Raw genomic sequence first — 16,428 nt, forward strand, 5'->3', positions numbered from 1 at the left:
AAATAGACCCACAAATAGGCCTATTTCAGAAATTCCAAAGCAAAAGTGCATAGCATCCAATAGTCTCATACTGCTAGTTTGAGTCGGTGCAAGCCAACTTAAATAGGAGAGCTCTCTCCCATGGTTGCATAGTCAACAAAGGAAAGAATGAGGCTGGTTGAATAGTCCCATACCGCGTGTATATTTTTCTGTGATGAACCGCGTGACTTGGGACACAACGAGCAGCCAAGCCAAGTTGGTGTAAATTGCGTATTAATTTTTTGACAATAGTCATAAGACGTGATTAATATGCAGTCAATGCTATAATCTCGAGTTAAATGGGCAGTATCAACCCGAGTTATTGGGAGGTTATTACTGCTAATTAGTGGGTGATTTTATAGCAAAAAGGTCAATAGAGGGCTGCCTTCTTGTCTATAAGAAGTCCTGGAGACGTCCAAGAACGGACACATGAAAAAATCCACTAACTCCTCTTCTCTCTTTTTCCATCTGGTGAACTGTGCTGTCATATTAAGCTACTGAATCTTGCTGGCTCTTCTCCTGGGCGTGCACCAAGGAGAAGGGTGAGCGGTAACTCCAGGCCATTGCCGTCGTGAAGCCTGCATGAGGGACGGCAACAAGGTTTCTGAGCACCGCAACTGCATGACCGCTCAAGGCTGATAGACTACGTTCTGCACTGCCTCGATGCCTCGATTATGATCTGCATCGCATCGTATCTTCACGAGGATGGAGCGCTGATATGTAAGTGTGATAGATTTATATATAATTTTCTTTTAGCTCTCTTTAATTTGTCCGCTGTTAGATTTGGAGTACATAGCAGTAGCATTGTTTTATGTAATTTTCTCAAATTAAAATCTGATATATCTAAACGCATATTTCCAACAATCCAGAAACCTTATTTATGTGTTTATTGTAATTCAGCAATGGCTGGTGCTTCAGATGCAATGAAACCTGAGAGGTTTGCTGGTGGTAACTTCCGTAGATAGCAGATTAGAGTCAAATTTTGGCTCATGTCTATGGGATTGTGGTGGGTAATCCATCTAGTGATGCCATTCACAGTTGAGCAGACCACAGCTTTCCCAGGTGAAAGTAATACTGCACTCGGATGTATCTTGTCCCTGCTGTCTGATCAGCTCTATGATGTATACCTGGATTACACAAACCCCACAGAGTTGTGGGACACACTTGAGCGCAAATTTGCAGTCTCAGAAGGTGATCGCTTACTCTACACTTGCGGACAATTTTATGACATCAGCATTGACGCTGCAAAGTCGATAGTTGCATAGGCGCATGAGATGCAGTTACTGGTTGGGGAGATTGCAAGTTTGGGTTGTCCTTTGCCGGACAGGTTTGTGGCAGCAGGCATTATTGCCAAACTTCCTGTATCATGGAGGGATTTCGCCACAACCTTGAAGCACAAAAGAGAGGATATCTCCACCGAGGATCTGATTATAGCTCTCGATGTGGAAGAAAAGGCAAGGGCAAAGGACGTTCGAGGAACATCCGCTCAAGGTGCAAGTGCTAACATCATAGTGAACAAGCCCAACTACAAGGGCAAGGGCAAGGGTAAGGTGAACTATGGTGCAAAGCTTAAGAAAACCGCTAACTTCAAAAAGAAACCTGAGAAGGATGAGAAGATCAAAGCATGTTATGTGTGTGGCAAAGAAGGGCATCTTGCGCAGAATTGCCGCTACCGCAAGGACCGAGATGATGGCAAGCCAAACAAGAAGGTGAACGTCACCGTTGATGACGGTGATGAGGCCGGTGGATCTCAGTATGGTAATTTTCCGGTTGTATTTTCGGTACTTCAATCTACAAATTGGTGGGTTGATACTGGTGCGAATATACATATATATTCTGACATGTCCTTGTTTACTTCTTACCAAGGAGCGCGGACTTCCTCCGTCTTGATGGGAAACGGATCAGCTGCGCCTATTCTTGGTGTTGGTACGGTCGAACTGAAGCTCAGTTTAGGGAAGATTGTCCACTTGAAGAATGTGCAGCATGCTCCGTCAATAAACAGGAATCTCATTAGCAGGTCCTTGTTATGTCAAGATGGTTATAAGTTAGTGTTTGAGTCCAATAAAGTTGTAATTCTAAATTCGGGAAGTTTGTTGGTAAAGGCTATGATAGCGGAGGCTTGTTCCGCTTAAATACTGTTGAGCCAAATTTCCATTTGAATATTGCATCTATGAATAAAATTTGTGAGTCCAATGTGTGGCACTCTCGTTTCTATCATATCAATTTTGACACCATTGCTAGAATGTCTAGATTAGATTTAATTTCAAAATTTGAAGTAGTCAAAGGATCAAAGTGCCAATCGTGTGTACAAGCAAAACAACCTCGAAAACCTTTCAAGAGTTTATATGAAAAGAGGGATTTGGCACCATTAGATCTTATTCATTCAGAATTTTAGATCTATGCGAGATGAATGGATTGTACCTTGATAGATGATTGAAAGGACCGTGACACCCTGGGGGTGGGGAGAATTAGGTGTTCTAAAAACTAAGGCTCCAAGAACATATATAAACCTATTCCAAAGTCTATCTAAAAGTGCACTAGTTTTTTCTATGTGTTGCTATCTTTACCGTATAAAAGTTTTACACCCTAGGTTCCAATCCTATAAACTACACAAGGCAATTTGAGGTAAGGTAAACACAGAATGTAAGTGCAAGAAGTAGTGCGGAATGTAAATTGGGTAGAGAATGCAAACTCCCGGCATGACGACTTTTTACCGAGGTCTAGGAAAGCTCTTTCTTTCCACTAATCATCATTAGAGCCCCTTGTGAGGGAATGCCCGCGCAAGGGCCAAACTCCTAGTCGAGTAACTCCGTGGATAGCTGACGGACCTTCGACACGTGCAAGTGGGTCTCCTCCTTGCATCTCCCGGATGCTCCCGCCGTCTTCACTAGGTAGAGCTTTGGCAAATCGCCGAGGGGCTCTCCTCCCTCTCACAAGCACTGGCGGTCACTCCACAAACGTGGTTAGAGGGTCTCGCAAGACTACAAGCCCTAGAATTACAACTCTTGGTGTGCGTAAGTATCGATAGCAAAGAGGTGTGCAAACCTCACCTAACTCTAGGCTAACACCCAAAGCAATGCGCTAAGAGGCCTAAACTAGCACTAATCAAGCCCTAAGACTGTTGCTAATTGGCTTAATCTTCTGTTGAATACTTTGGTGGATAGAGAACTTGAATATGTGTGGAACACAAGTCTACAACTTCTCGAAGCTCTAACATCTTGAAATGGCCGGATGGAGGGGTATTTATAGCCCCAACCAAAGATACTAGCCGTTGCTCCAACGGGCAGAAAATCTACCTTGACAGACTAAATCCGTCAATTGATCAATGTAATCGGTCACCTCACAATGCACTAACCGAATTAATTGGTCAAGCTATGCAATGTAGCTGTTGAACGACTCACTCCTGGGCCCCACGAGCCTCACCGACTGATTCGGTGATGCTTCTAAGGACATGACTGAATTAATCGGTCATTCCAGAGCCGTTCTTCTTCCTTCCACGACCACCGATTGATTTGGTCACTCTCATTTCATAGAGCACCGAATAAATCTATCATTGCAGTACCATTCTAAGGTAGTGCCAACGACGATCGATTGATTCGGTGACCCTCTTCACCTTGACCGATTTAGTCGGTTCGTTGAAATAAGGTGCCCTGAGTTCCCTGACAGTATTAGTCGGTCAATTGATAGTATTAATCGTTCAATTGCGTCCGTGCTTGTTTTGCTTTGTTTCTTCGCAAATCTTTTCATACTTCATCATTTGAATGTCTTCCATTACATCCTTGGAATCTATAGACACCTTCAAAGGTATATCTTGACAAACACATTAGTCCCAATGGTTATGTGATTCAATCACCAAAATCACAAACAATGGCTTAGGGATAGTGTTTACCGCCAAGCCCACCGAGGGATACCCTCGATGTGGTAAATTGTAGGTGGGGTGTCAACGAGATCAGGAACTTGAAGGTGCAAGGAACATAAAGTTTAGACAGGTTCGAGCTGCCAAGAGCGTAATACCCTACATCTTGTGTGATGGTTTGTATTACCTTAGATGTGAGATGTTTGGAGGGGATCCCTGCCTGCACTTATATAGCCTGGGGGGATAGTGTTACATGGAAATCCTAGCCAGATACGAGCTTAAGAGCCCTACTCGAGTACTACTTGGGTAGTTTCCTTCTGTTCCGACTAGTTCTACTCCTGTATAAGTAGTTACAACTTGTGTAGGGTGTGGGCCATGACCCATCCCTTGTCCTAGAATATGCACACCATGTGCATAGTCCCATGGCTCTAGGTCTAACAAGCTCCCGAGCTCTTGGTGGTCGAGTACTGCAGGCTTTCGAGTACTTCTGAAGGCGTCTTCGAGTTCTCCCAAACTTCATCTTGAAGGTGTCTTCTGAGTACTTCCTTGGTTGCATCGAGACTGTGAGGTGCTCATGCTCCAAGTAGTTTTCAAGTCTTTTATATGGGGTGCGATTAAACTCACACTCCATATGGAGTAGCCCCTGAGCCTTAGGTTGAATCGAAAAATCAGGCTCAGGGTCAAATTAGTCTTGAATCTTCTACTCTTATCTTCCAAAAATTTGAAAAATAAGCCATCGATGACACGTGTCCCGCAGTCCCGAGCCTTGAATCCAAATCCCAAGATTTTGAAAAAAGGATCCAAAGAGTCGTGGCATGGATTGTATAAAAAATTAAGGGTTTGATTTGATGGTTAAAGTGGGTAAATTGGTTCAGAAATTCGAAAACCTCTTTTTTCGGGATAGCATCCCTGAAAAAATAGTTAGGCAAATAACTTTCCCAAAGTAATTTGAAATTACCGCTCAAAAAAAATCTTATACCTGATTTAATGGCTAGAAAAGACCTCTGGGTTAAAAATTTGAAAAACCCTTATTTCGGAATAAAAATCCCTAAAATAATGACTAAACAATTATCTTCCTGAGATAAATCCTCAAAAGCCTCTTAAATCGGATTCTTCTACGAATCTTTTGAGTAGTTTTGTGGCTTCCAAACTCCGAGCATGGGAGCAAAACGATCCACCGAAAGCACACTGAGTGCCCTGTCGAGCCCAGCCCCCGAGCATGGGAGCTAGACGAGTTGCATGAGATATGCCGAGTTGTTTCCTGTGCCCAGCCCTGAGCATGGGAGCTCGACGAGTCGGTGAAAAGCAAGCTGAGTGTCTTGTTCATAGTCGAGATGAGGAGTCGAGGTTGTTAACGGCGCATCAATGTTGCAGCGCAAGCGGAAGTCGAGCCGAGTAGTCGAGGTCGTCGTCGCAACACAAGTCAAGGTGTTACTAAGAATATGGGTGTAAGTACCTATTCCGAGGACTACATGTAATACCAGTCGGAAACTAGTAAATGCAATGCTGAGCGAGGCCCCATCAGTCGACTACGTGTAGTACTAGTCACAAACTAGTAAATGCAGCATCACTGGAAGCATGGGAGTAAGGCCCCTTCAGTAAACTACGCGTAGTACTAGTCAAAAACTAGTAAACGGAGTATTACCGGACATATGTGAACGAAGCCCCTTCAGTAACATTGAATAGTAGTCGGGAACTAGTAGTCTGAGTGTAACTGGAAGTATGGGAGCGAGGCTCCTTCAGTAAACTATATGTAGCACTAGTTGAGAACTAGTAAACGGAGTGTTACTGGAAGTATGGGGACGAAGCCCCTTCAGTAACATAGAATACTAGTCGAGAACTAGTAACCTGAGCGCTACTGGAAGTATGGGAGCAAAGCCCGTTCAGTAAACTACGCTTAGTTGAATGTGTATCTAGGCTCCTAGTGGGTTTTTGGTGAATTGAATGACACCATAATTCAAGAACTAATTGTGGCAGAATCGCTTGAATTATTCTGGCTCAAGTGCGCAGATCATTGCTATACAGGCGATATGACCTCAACGCACTTCAAACGGAATAACCCAATGGTCTGTCGGGTAATGTCCCGATGAAACCACCGGATTCCGGATCGTTCAAGCGTACCTCGCACGAAGGCGAGTCCAGAGATACAATCACCGTTACATTTTTACAGCATAGTCATAGTAGTTATTACAAACCATTTTCTAGTAGAGTACTGCAAACCTAACTGAAACAAATTTATACAGACATTGTTTGAAAACCTTAAGTCTTAATGAACATTATTCAGAGATGGCAGCGGAAAAGATACAACAACGCAACTACTCGTCGCAAAGAAGGGACCATACTTAGCCCAAAGCATGGCGTCATTCCGAAGGGTCATTACCGGCCGGGGACGGATTCCATTCCACGGACCAGCCAGGCGGTAAAGTGCAGGACCAAGGAGAACTAGCAACTGAGTCCTCGAATGACATACCTGAAAATCACATTACTAGCAAGGCTGAGTATACTAGTACTCAGCAAGGCTTACTCGTCAATTGGGTATACTTAGCCCATAACTAGACCATGAGATGTTGAAAGGCTCTAGGTTTCTTTGCTGAAAAACAACAAAGAGTATGTCCTTATTTCCATATTTTAGCTTTCAGATTCTAGTTCAATTAGCCATTCTAAGTGAGCATCTATACTAGACAAGCAAGTTAGGTATTAAATCATACATCAATATTATTCCATCAATTGTTGCTCTTGTTACTCTATGTGGCAGAAGTATCAAGTAGTCTCAATCACTGCGAGAAACGGACGATTCCTGAATCGAATTTCATAATCTTGCAAGGGATCCTAACTCACACGCTCGGAAACTTTCCTTTCCGGGCAACCATTCCCCTCATATTCCGGGTCGTGGATCAGCGCCTCCACAAGCGACTGCAGGACCATACGCACATCCAGGATGTACGTCTACAGCATGACTGTATGACTGTACTCCCATATGCTATGCAGAACATACTCCCACACGTCGGTTTGTGTGTACATAAACCAAAATTCGAGTGGTGGGGTATATGTCCACTTGCCGGGCCAATCAGGTACTAGGCTTACCGCGTACCATATTTACGGTATGTGGCTAGTACCTTCAAACACTTGACCACCACTACCACACACTGCAGCCTTATCAAATTGATCAACACAGACGGGGTACCATCCCATGTCATAATACTGCACATAACCCCATCCGTGATCCTTATAGTGATTGCAAAATAGTAAACAATCAACTCCTATATCGCGCGAGTGACAGGAAATCACTCGACTTCTGCCGGTCCTATTAGCAAAGCATCTACTTGATAAGGATTTGGAAACATTACATAGGTTTCTAGGTTTCATGAAGCTAGGGTTCCATAACAACTCCTAGCACTTAATGCACAAGATATATATATATATAACAATATAAGTGCATAATTTAAAATACTGAGTTATGCACCGGGGCTTGCCTTCACTAGTGAGGCTAGGGTCACTGATGTCAGTATCTTCCGAATCTAGGTTCGGGGCTTCAGAAAGACCCTTGGCGATGTTTACTTGAGCTTCAGAAATACCCTCGTCAGGTTCCGGGATTAGCTCGTAGGTACCGTTGGCGAGTGTAGTCAAATCTACATGATATGCAATTATTTGAAGCAAATGGTTATTATTTTATTTTCATGATAAAGTTGCAATCCAACAAGAATATATTCAATATATCACTTCAAGACTTAACTAATTTGTACAAATAACAAAAAGATTTGAAACTAAACTTAAGTAGAGTTTCTAGTGTAAAAACTTTGTTCAAAAGGGCTATTTGGTGAAGGTTACAGAGCTGATCTGATCTACTTAACAGCATGTTCTTCACACAGTTTATCTAGCTGATTGGGGTGTGCATCAGAAAAGTCCGATCTGTGCATACTGCATCGACTGTGTTTAGCCGATTGATGTGTCCTATATCGGCTTGCCTTAGCCGATACCTGCCTGAGGCGTTAACCTGGGTAACTACTTGTGCACGCATCAGCTTGATTTTTCTTTGGCAAAAGTAGCCGATAGAGGTGTAGCCGATCGACGTGTAGTCGATGAGCGTGTGGTCGATGGGTGTGTAGCTGATGGGCGTGTATTTTGCAAACAAGACCCTAGAAAGAAACAGAGACTTGCATTTGGGTCCCAAATCAACTTGAACAGAAGAAGTCGAGTGGAGGCGATTAAAATCCGGCGAGGAGACTCACCATCGGTGAGGGAAAGGTGGGGAAAAAGGTTCAGGAGCTCACGGCGGACTTGGGGCTGGCTGGAATCATAGAAGGGAAGCTCGGAGATGGCGGTTCGACTAGATACAGAGCCGGTGCGACGAGGTTCTGAGGTGGCGATGGTGTTCCAGTGACTGGAGTGCAGGAAGGAGAAGGAAATTGGTCAGGGAGCTTCGGCTTGGAGATGTGGTGCTGATGGTGCTCTTGGCGAAGGAGGAGAAGGGGTGGAACTTCGGTTCGACTAGAATTAGAACGGCGACGGAGAGTGAGATCGCCGATGCGATGTTCTGGGCTGCGCGTGCGCGGGAGGAGGAAGAAGAGTGGATCAGGAAGGGGCAATGAGATGCGGCGGTGCCGGTGGAGCACAAAATTGGAGAGGAGAAGCGGCAGAGACGGCTGACGGCAGTGGACAGAGGAGCTCCGGCGAAGTAGTCGAGCGGAGATGAGAACAGGAATGCGGGCGCGTTCCCAATCTAAAAAGAGGCATGCGGGCGGGCGGCAGGCAGCTGCTAGTGGTCGACGGCGCGCGTGGCGGCTCAGGCGGATAGCGGCGCGACGAGTCTGCGCGAGGAGGACCCAGCGGGGTCTATTAAGTGGCGGGCGGGCGAGCTGGGGCGAGGTGGCGTAGGAAGAGCGGCGAAGGGGCAGCTGGCGGCCGGGGAAAATGCCGGCGATGGGCGGCGCTGCAGAGAAACAGAGAGGGGGAAGCAGGAGGAAGAAGATGAGGACCTATTCGTAAATTTTGCAAAAGTTCAAGGAGTTCACTGAAAAATAAAATTTTCTTCCAAACTATAGCTCTAATGAAAATATGCCCAAAATCAAAAGTGTAGAGCTTAAAAATATCTACCACTTTGCTTTAGGGTCTAACTTCAAAAGAGTTAAGGTTTTGAAATTATTTTTAAAAATCATCAAATCATTCAATTTCAAATAAATCCAAAATAAGTTTTACCCTTTCAATGAAGCCTTGGAGTATTTACACTTCTTACAGTGGTTAAAGAGTGAAAACTTACGTTTGCAAATTAACCCTTCATATTTTTGAAATTACCTCCCATTTATACACAATTTACAAATAGAACCCTAATTTTTCCTAATATTACAAAAATACCCTTTAATGTGTTTTTGAGGTTTTAAAGGTATTCATCAAAACAAACACAAACTTCACACTAACAAGCTCAACTTCATAATAAAAATTAGTGTGCCTAGATCCTATGTACCTGAAATGTCACAGCCTCCCTCCCTAAAAAGAATCTCGTCCCGAGATTCTGGAACAGAATGGAATTAGAAGATTAGATACTTGGTTTGGCTCTAAGGAAATCTGGAAAATTGTGCTGAAGATAAGACTCAGTTTTCCAAGTCGCTTCTTCAGTGTGATGGTTCCATTGGATCTTAAACATCCTGACAGTCTCTCTTCTTGTGCTTCTCTCTTTAGTATCCAGTATTCTGATCGGATGTTCAGTATAAGATAGGTCTGGCTCGATTTTGATGGTTTAGAAATTGATGACCTCGGTAGGAATTTTGATGCATTTCTTAAGCTGAGATACATGGAAGATATTATTAATGGCTGCTAGCTGGTAAGGAAGTTGAAGACGATAAGCTACGGGTCCACAAGTTTCAAAAATTTCAAAAGGTCCAACGTATCGAGGATCGAGTTTTCCTTTCATACCAAACCGTTGAACACCTCGGGTAGGAGATACCCTTAGATATACAAAGTCACCAACTTCAAATTGCAATGGTTTCCTTCGTTTGTCCGCGTAGCTCTTTCGTCGAGATTGGGTTGTCTTTAGATTACATTGAATAATCTTTACTTTTTCTTCTGCTTCAGTGACAAGATCGGGTCCAAATATTTTACGTTCGCCGGTTTGAGACCAACTCAAAGGAGTTCGGCATCGGCGATCGTATAATACTTCAAAAAGAGCCATTTTGAGACTCGACTGATAACTTTTATTGTAGGAGAATTCTGCCAAAGCTAAGCATTTGTCCCAATTTTTATCATACTCGATCACATAGGCTCTTAGCATATCCTCTAGGATTTGATTTATCCTTTCCATTTGTCCGTCTATTTGCGGATGATACGCAGAGCTTCGAATTAATTTGGTTCCAGGTGAGTGTTGGAGTTGCTCCCAGAAACGAGCAATGAAATGTGCTCCACGATCAGAGATGATTGTCTTAGGTATTCCATGGAGACGAATAATTTGGTCTAGATAGATCTTGGCATACTTCTTAGCATTGTAAGTAGTATGCACGGGAAGGAAATGGGCGGTTTTGGTTAATCAATCAACGATTACCCAAATAGAATCATGCCTCTGGGAAGTGTTGGGTAAGCTAACGATGAAATCTATGCTGATATCTTTCCACTTCCAAGAAGGAATGGGTAAAGGTTGAAGAATACCAGCAATCTTTAAGTGACTGGCTTTAACTCTTTGGCAAATATCACACTCAGAGACATATCTTGCAATTTCTCTTTTCATGCAAGTCCACCAAAAGTTCTGTCTCAGGTCTTGGTACATTTTGGTACTGCCAGGGTGCATAGAGAACTTGGACAGATGTGCCTCGTCCAAAATCTGTTTATGAAGCTGATGGTCCTTGGGTACAACAATACGTCCCTTGAACCATAGAATTCCTTTGTGATCTACTTGAAAACACTTATACTTTTCTTCTCCCTGAGCTAGCTGTTGCTTGATGATTTTGACTCCTTCATCATGTAGTTGTGCCCTAATAATACTATCTTGAAGTGTGGGTTCAACTGCTATATGATTCAAACTACCTTGAGGAATAATCTCAAGATTGAGCTTTCTCATTTCCCAACAGAGAGTTTCACTGATGGCTTCTATTGATAAGAAATGGCAATGCGCTTTGCGGCTGAGTGCATCCGCAACCACATTGGCTTTGCCTGGATGATAGTGCACTTCCAGATCATAATCTTTCATAAGCTCTAGCCAACGTCTTTGTCTCATATTTAGATCTGCCTGTGTAAAAATGTACTTGAGACTCTTATGGTCAGTGTAAATGTTACACTTAGTACTCATAAGATAGTGTCTCCAGATCTTAAGCGCATGGATAACGGCTGCAAGCTCAAGATCATGGGTAGGATAGTTTTGTTCATTAGTCTTGAGTGCTCGTGAAGCATAAGCAATAACTCGGTTGTTTGGCATGAGTACACAACCAAGTCCGATGCCCGACTCATCGCAATAGATATCAAAAGGTTTGGAATTATCTGGCTGAGCCAAAACTGGAGCAGTAGTGAGGTGTGCTCTTAGAGTGTGGAATGCCTCTTCACATTTCTCATTCCAGAAGAATTTAACTCCTTTCTTCAGCAATTCTATCATTGGCTTGGCTATTTTGGAGAAGTCTGGGATGAAACGACGATAATAGCCAGCAAGACTAGGAAAACTACGGATCTGATGGACTGAAGTAGGGGGCTTCCAATCCATCACTTCCTGGACTTTACTTGGATCAATAGACATGCCATCACTGGAGATGGTGTGACCCAAAAATTTAACTGTATCTAGTCAAAATTCACATTTGGAGAATTTTGGCATACAAATGGTGTTCTCGCAATCTCTGAAGAATAATATGAAGATGTCTAGCATGATCTTCTAGATTTTTAGAATAGATCAGAATATTGTCGATGAATACTATGACGAATTTATCGAGCTCCGGCATAAAGACAAAGTTCATGAGATACATGAAATATGCTGGGGCGTTGGTAAGGCCAAAAGACATAACCAGATATTCATAAAGTCCATATCTGGTGGAGAATGTTGTCTTTGGGATGTCGTTGGGCTTAATCTTTATCTGGTGATATCCAGAGCGAAGGTCAATTTTGGAGAATACCTTGGCTCCAGCTAATTGATCGAACAAGATGTCAATACGGGGAAGAGGATATTTGTTTTTGATGATTACTGCATTGAGGGGGCGATAGTCCACACATAATCTGAGGCTATGCTCCTTTTTCTTTACAAACAAGGCTGGGCATCCCCATGGTGAAGCACTTGGACGAATAAAATCTTTATCAAGAAGGTCCTGAAGTTGAACTTTTAATTCTGCCAGCTCATTGGGTGGCATACGATAGGGTCTTTTAGAGATGGGGGCTGTACCGGGTTGTAACTCTATAATAAACTCAATATCCCTATCAGGAGGCATCCCGGGCAAATCATCCGGAAAAATATCTGGGTACTCACATACAATAGGGATGCCCTCAAGCTTGATCCTGTGACAGTTCAATTACTTGTAAGCTAGGCACATAATTTGTTAGAATGAAGTATATGCTTGTTAGTGTAAAGCTTGTGTATGCTTATGTGAAGCTTTTGAAAATTTAAAGTGCAAGTAAAAGGGGTATTTTTGTAATTACAGAAAAACCTAGGGTTGTTTCTGCAAAATGTATTTGGATAAGGAGTAACTTCAAAATAAGTGAAGGGTGGTTTTGCAAACATGCTTTTTCTTACTTTATCCCCTGTAAAAAAATATATTTATCCAAAAAGTTGCATTAGAAATGCATGTGTTGAAATGTATAAAAATTTGGGTAAAGTTGTGAAAATAAGGGTGTTTATGTAATTTTATAAAAGTACAAGTCCTTTTGTGCAAGTAGTTGATTTGCAAAAGTAACTCCCAAAGTTACTCAGGGCTAAAGTGTAAAAGGTGTAAGTCATCATGACATGTCTATCCAATTATTATGACGTGTCTATCCCGTCATCATAACGTGTCATAAATGCTTGCATTTAGGTCCTAAATGTTATGAAGTTACACTCTGTAGGACAAAAGTAATTCAAATCCAACCTTTATTCAAAATTTAGCGTGTAAAGATATAAGCTTTGAGTTTTTGAACTTGAGCCTTAAAGCAATGTTGTAGAGTTTGAAAAACTCTCCAACTTTCGTTTTGGGCATTTCCTCATTAGGGTTTTAGATTAATGAGAAATTATACTTTACAGAAAGGTCCCTGCAGTTTTCTAAATTTACGCATAAGTCCTTGGGAAGTCCCTTTTCTCTTTCTTCTCTGTTTCTCTTCTCCCTGGCGCCCTTTCTTTTTCTCCCCACCGGCGGCATCTCTCTCCCTGGTCCCATCCTTATCTCCACCCCGGCCCCCCCTCTCTCTCTCCTCCACGCGGCTCGGCAGGCGCGGGCGCGCAGGCGGCAGCGCGGTTGGCGGCGCGGCTTGGGCCGAGCAGGCGTGCGCGCGAGCAGGCATGCGAGCGAGCGCTCGGGCGGCGCTGGAGCACTAGCGCTGGCGCAGGGCGGCGCGGCTCCAGGCGGGCGGCCCCGAGCGGCTCGGACGGCACGGGCAGGCGCGGCTGGGGCGGGCGGCCCCGAGCGGCTGGCGCGGGGCGCGCGAGCGCTGGCGGAGCGCGTAGGAGCGTGGACGCGCGTGGCGGCGCAGGAGCGAGCGGATGCGGGGCGCGCGGAAGCTGGCGGCACTGGAACAGGCAGCCCGAGCGAGCGATGGCGCGCAGGCGCAGGTGGAGCTGCGGGCGAGCGTGGTGGCGTGCAAGCAGAAGAAGGGCAGCTGCGGCACATGGGCGGCGCGGGCCAAGGACGCACGCGGCACAGGCGTACACGGATGGCGCTAAGGTGCGGCAAGGCCGGAGCAAACGCGGGTCCGACGCGCGACGCAGGACTAACGGCCGGCTCGGTTCGTTTCCGCAGGCGCGTGCGTATGCAAGGCAACTGACCACGCGCATGCAGGCTGGGGGCCGTTGGTGCAGGAGCAGAGAGGGAGTGGCGCACAGGGGCTGCGGCCAGGCGCGGCGGCCCTGCGGGTAACTGTGTGGGCATGCCGGATGTGTTCCTGCAGTGCATGTACGTGAGCAGAGGAAGCTCAGCCCGTGAGCAAGAGAACCCTGAGGTTCGTGAAGGAGTCGGCATAGCGAACCAATTCGGCCCTATCAGCTTCTCCCATAAGTCCACGACATCCAGCAGCTCCCACTCCTTGTTGATCACCCGAGCAAGACCACAACACCTCGAAGAAACTCCTGGACCCCCCCCCCCATCGAGCCTCTTTGATCCCTGTATGCCGGAACATCCTCGCCGTGGCTATCGCAGCCACAGGTCACCGTGAGAAATACCTCTCCGGCCATCTTCCACCCACTACCACTTTTTCCCAGCAAGCTTCTTGGTCACCCACGGAACCTTGTCACCGTCGAACACTTTTCACCGTCGATCCTGTTCGCCATGGGAATTCACTTTCCACCCGTTCTTCTCCATAACCAAGGCTACCCCAAGGTTTGCCCTGACTCACTGAATCTTCCTAGCACCGGCAACCCCTTTTGCCGGAACATCGTCGTCTTCTTCCTATTCTCTGTTTTCCCCGACCAGGGACTTAATTGCTTTAATTTAGAAAGTTCTGGGGTGTTTGTCAGACCCGGGGCTACTGGGCTGGGCATGTAGCGTAGTCTACGGAGGTTTAAGAGATTAAGTTCGTCTTATCTCTTATTCATTTGTTTATCTTTTATTTATCCCGTTTAAATAGGAGATAGAGCTAACCAACGCGGAGAGGATCTATCCGAGACATGTTCTGGTAGGATCCCTCGGCAAAGGTTGGTTAGCGTCTTTGTAACCCTGGCCTCTCGGATATATAAGGGAGGTCAGGGACCCCCTCGAAATAGAAGATCATTAGGTCATTCTATACAGAAGGCAATACAAACCATACAGGACGTAGGGTGTTACGCTCCGTGCGGCCTGAACCTATCTAAGTCTTGTGTTCCTTGCACCTTCGAGTTCCTGATCTCGGCGTCCCCTCACCCAAAACTTACCACCTTGGGTATATCCCACGGTGGGCAGCCGGTTAAACACCGACAGCTGGCGCGCCAGGTAGGGGAGCGCGTCGAAGATCCACCGGCGAGCTCGATGGCTTCGTTCAGATTCGTCAGGTCGGTTCCCTCTCAGGGAACGACGTTTGTTTTTGGTTCATGGGTCTGCATCGTAGATGGTGCGGGCAGTTTCCGGCGATTCCTCGTCGACATGAAGCCAAAGACCTCCACTACGGATTTTCGCAGCGACCTCGACAAGTTTGTCGACGACCTCGACAACTTGCCGCTCCACGCTCCCGCAGCACAGGTCAAGGTGGAGTCCGCTTCAGCCTCGATTTCTTCTGGTGTTGCGGCAACTCTCCCTGGTTTGGACTTGTTCCAACCTAGGGATTTGCTTAGCCGATCTCAGCTCGGTTTGTGTGAATCGGCCACTGGTCTTTAGGAGGCCGACGCCTTTGGGTCCCTCTCCATGTTTGAGAGGGACCTGGACTTGTTACTCCAGATCGGAAAACTTGAAGCCACCGCGTGTCGGGGGGCTTCGGGTTGTTCCGGTACCGGTGATCTGGTGGTCACCTCCTTACCGGGGGGGGCACGTGGTGCACTGGAGGGGCGTAACGCTCCCCAAACCACTCGAGGCAGAGGGTCGACTCGTGGCTCACCTCGAGCCCTTGCCTTTTCAGGAAGGCAGGCCGTTGGCCACCGCGGCGGAGGGGACGACTGAACTAGTCGACGAAGGTTCTCATGAGCTTTCCTCCCGCCAGGTGCTGATGGCCGAAGAAGGCGGGGACGGTGGGGATTTTCTCATCAACAATTTTGAAGCGATCTCCGAGGATGAGATCACGGCCAATGTTGGTGACAAGAACGACGCCGATCGTGAAGCGCGGAGGGCCAGAAACAGGGCCCGCACAATCCGGCGGAGGAGGGCCAACGAGCGTAGGCGATCTATGCATCGCGAGCTTGATCCTGAGTTCGCCGCCGTCAGCGAACGGGGGTTTCGGACTCCGGTGGCCAACATCGCCAGGGTTACGGCCATCCTCGAGCGCAGCCATGACCCAGAGGTACGTCAAGCACTCTTGTACGCGTAGAGGGCTTGGATCCAGTTGGATCAACACAACCCGGCGCCTACCATCAGGGAGGAGCGAGTGGGCGAGAGTCGAAGTCAGACCCACAGCCAAACGGCTGGCGGCCGTCCTCGACGTCAACCCAGCAACGACAACGCTTGCGGGAGCCAGACCCCTGGCGGGAGGCAGCAGCCACCGCAAGGGGGTCAGCCACGACAAGCCCATCATCGACTCCCTCCGGAGGATCTGCGCCAACACATCAATGAAGGCCGCGATGCGCGCACCGTGATTTCTTCCAGGCGCAAGACCCGTGAAGAAGTCGAGAATGAAGGTACTGACTGTAGCGATCGATTTCCTGCTTTTTCTGCTCGTTTCAGCAGCTACAAGTACCCGGAGGGCTTCAAGCCGATCGGCATCACCAAGTACGACGGCAAGCAGGCTCCCCAGCAGTGGCTTCGTTGCTACTCCACGGCCATTGACGTCGCGGGGGGCTCAAATATCAC

Source organism: Panicum hallii, chromosome 9 (genome assembly GCF_002211085.1).
Source record: "Panicum hallii strain FIL2 chromosome 9, PHallii_v3.1, whole genome shotgun sequence".
NCBI lineage: Eukaryota > Viridiplantae > Streptophyta > Magnoliopsida > Poales > Poaceae > Panicum > Panicum hallii.